The sequence below is a fragment of the Sceloporus undulatus genome, chromosome 5 (genome assembly GCF_019175285.1).
Source record: "Sceloporus undulatus isolate JIND9_A2432 ecotype Alabama chromosome 5, SceUnd_v1.1, whole genome shotgun sequence".
Classification (NCBI taxonomy): domain Eukaryota; kingdom Metazoa; phylum Chordata; class Lepidosauria; order Squamata; family Phrynosomatidae; genus Sceloporus; species Sceloporus undulatus.
Window position 1 is genome coordinate 183,713,212 of NC_056526.1, and position 3,601 is coordinate 183,716,812.

Consider the following 3,601-nt stretch of genomic DNA (forward strand, 5'->3'; position numbering starts at 1 on the left):
TAGATTTAAAAGTAGAAAAAACCCACAAATGTGGGATGTTTTTCAGATTACATTTGCCCAAAAGAGAAATAACGGGAAAATAACCTGAATGGAAAGTCGACAAAAGACTCCTTTTTACTTTCAGGAAATTCCAAAAGTAAAAAGGAGTAGTTTTTTCTCAATTTCCCATTTGGATTATTTTTGCGTTCTTTCAAGCAAAACATCTGAAAACCTCTTGCATTTGCTGGTGTTTTCTGAATTTTAAAATCTCATTTCTGCACAGGATTTAAGCAATTTGCCTCCGTGTGATAAAGTCCTATGTGATTTTAGCCACATCAGGAGAGCCATACTGTAATGTTACACATGCCATTTTGGGCAACTGGAAATGACATTCACATCAGTACCAGTCACTTTGGGGCCTTTTCTGATGGGGATTCCAGCTGTTTGGGGGTGCAGACATCCCAAACACTGCCTTTCAAGCACATTTTGGAACTTAAGGAACTTTTTTCAGCAGAAAGAGTTTTTTTCCCCCATCTGTATTCGGGAGGAGGGTTGCTGAGGTCTTGGAGGGACAATGCGGGTCCCAAGGGCCACATCAGGTCCCCAGAAGGCCAAATGCAGCCAGGAGGCCAGCCACACAGTTCACAATCTTCTCAGTTACTGAGTAACCATGGTATAGCCACATTCCCCGAAATGACCTTGCAAGTCATAACAACAGAATGCAATTAAAAGATGCATATAATTTGTGGTTTGTGGTGCATTCTTGTGCAAATTGCCTTTCCCCATTGTTATTAAAACAAACAAACAAACCTAGAAAAAATCACGTCTTCTGCCTGCTAACAAGAATAATCCTTTAAATACTAGCCTTCTAAACTGAGCAATATTTGGATTCAAGGCTCATCCCCATCTGCTATAACATAACTACATTTCAGTTACATTCTTAAATATATGTAGCAGGGGTGATCTTGCCACTAATGTCAACTGTGATGAAGTGCCATCCCAATATACAAAAGAGACTTAAAAAATGGCCTGTGTACACATGCGCGCACGGGGGGGGGGGATGAAACACTTGCTAATTCATGCTCATTGCAAAAATAGCTCTTTTGCATATCATTAGTATGTTTACAAATGCAGTAATGCAAAGTCAAAGCTTGGAAAGGCACATTTTTGAGACCACAACACTTGGAATTGGACAGCCAATGGCCATGATGGTTTAGGGATTCTGGGAGATGTTATCCTAGACCAGGAATACGTCTACTTTCTGCAAAGCACAACAGCAGACTTTCTAACAATCCCTTGTGCTAGTAATGCAATTAGATCAGGTTATATCTTCATTCTTGTTGTTGTGTGCCTTCAGATTGTTTCCGACTTATGTATGGTGTTGGTGACCCTAATGTGAACCTATCATGGGGTTTTCTTAACAAGATTTGTTCAGAGGAGGTTTGCCATTGCTTTCCACTGAGGTTGAGAGAGTGTGACTTACCCTAGGTCACCCAATGAGTTTCATTAGTCTATAAAAATGTTGTAAATATCTCATGTAAGATCTGGTTTATGCTTGTCTTCTCCAGAATGGCTTTACTGCTCACCTAAAGTAAAGCGGGACAAGAAAATAATGCCAAGGATGGGACTAATAGTGACCTCCTCTTCATGTCCCAACTTTACAGCACAGGTGGGCAACTTCAGCAGGTCTAGGGACAATTTTGCATTCCTTGGACCCTCTACTAGAAGCCACACATAATGTCCTAAATCTGTCTCCCCATCAGAAGTACTCAGGAGGACTTTATTTTGAAAGCTAAAACTCAGTGGAGAAGCCCTGTGGCCTTCTTTAAGAGTGAATCACTCCTCCTGGAGGCTTTCAAGGAGCAATATAAGAGACTATGGGGAGAGTTGAAAGCTGCCTTTGGGATATGTGCCTGAAGCTCCCAGGTCACACTTGCTTACCCTCTCCACCTTACAACAAATGTGTGTGTGTGTGCGTGCCTCCAAGTCAACTTAGGTGACCCCATGAATTGCATAGCATTTTCTTAGGCAAGGAATACTCACAGGTGGTTTTACCTGTTCCTTCCTCTGAAATATATAGCCTAGGTATTTATTGGTAGTCTCCTCTCCAAGTACTAACCAGTACCCTGCTTTACTTCCCAGGTCAGACTGGACCTGGTACCCTTAGGATATTTAGGCCTCTGCCCTATAATAAGAGCAGAAAGGAAAATATTATCTAAAATCCAGATGTTAATAGAGCTATTTGTTTGGACTACAGTTTCCAAATCCTGCAACCAGTGTGGCTAGTGGTTTTCTAGTCCAACAACATAACATTTCCAACCATGATAAAATCAGTGTTAAAGTCAGTTATAACATATTACAACAGAGCTAGGGGTTACATTCATGCATGTACTTCATACCCTCCAGAAGTCCCAATTTGGCAGGAACCATCCCAATTACTCCTCTGTTGTCCCATCTTTTTATAAGCTTTTTAAATGTCCAGATTCTCTGCCCTCCTCCTCCCAATCCCCTTTTCGCCTCAGCTTACTTTAATTGCTGCAGACTGAGTTTGAAGTGCAAAAGAAGTTGCACTCAGTTAACTTAGCCAGAAGGAGGGGAGAGTAGAGGGCAGAATTTGCCCCATCCCAGTAGACTCTGGCAAATGCAAACTGCTGTAGCCCTTCCTAGCTTATGTGCTCTTCCTCAATAACATTTGCCATTGTGACCACACTCTGATATTGCTTGACCATATGCGTCCTAGTTTTCATCTCTGAAATGTTGGTAAGTGTGGTATTTTTTTGGACCTTGAAGAAGGAGGCATGGAGGACCTCCTTCCACAAGGCCCTCACTTTAGTTCACAACAACAGTTAGGGAGGTGGTAGGAATTTCAAAACGCCATGCTTGGCTGGGGTACACCCAGGCTTGTGTCAGCTGCTCTTGAGTACCAAGAGAAGACATAGTAGCCTGAAGCATATGTTCCACCAGTGCAATGCAAGATCCTGGCCTAGGGTTGCAGTCTAAATGGTATGTCGGGCCATGCTGTAGATGTCAAATAAGCAGCCCATTGAGTGAACATCTGGCTAATCATATCATCCAGGGTGACATTCATCCAGGATGCCTTCCTTTTCCTGCACGTGTCCTACATTTCAACCTTCTGTCTAGGAGGAATTTCAAAATGTCCTCCTTTTTGAGCTTGACTAAGAAGCATACATTTACATTTATATGAGTGTTTTTAGCTTTTATTTGGTAATGTTTTATTTTTTTCTTGAATGCAGTTATGACATCTGATCACCCTGCATATAATCAGTAGCTTCCATGTCAGTAACATAATGCTATGGGGATCTTGGATAGGGTTGCCATAAGTCAGGAGCTCCAAACCAGGACAAATGTAGGACAAATGTAGGGCAACATTTTCAAATGTAGGACACATTTTAAAAAATGGAGGACGTGCAAAAAATTGAGGATTTTTAATAAATGTTAATATAAATGCATGTTTTTTAAGCATGATCAAAATGGAGGACATTTTGGCATTATTCCTAGACAGATGGCAGAAATGGACTTGCCCTCGGGTTCAACTTTACTTCTCAGAAGTGTGTACTTGGGCAAGGGACTGTGGTTTTTCTTCACTGCGCATGAGTTTGTA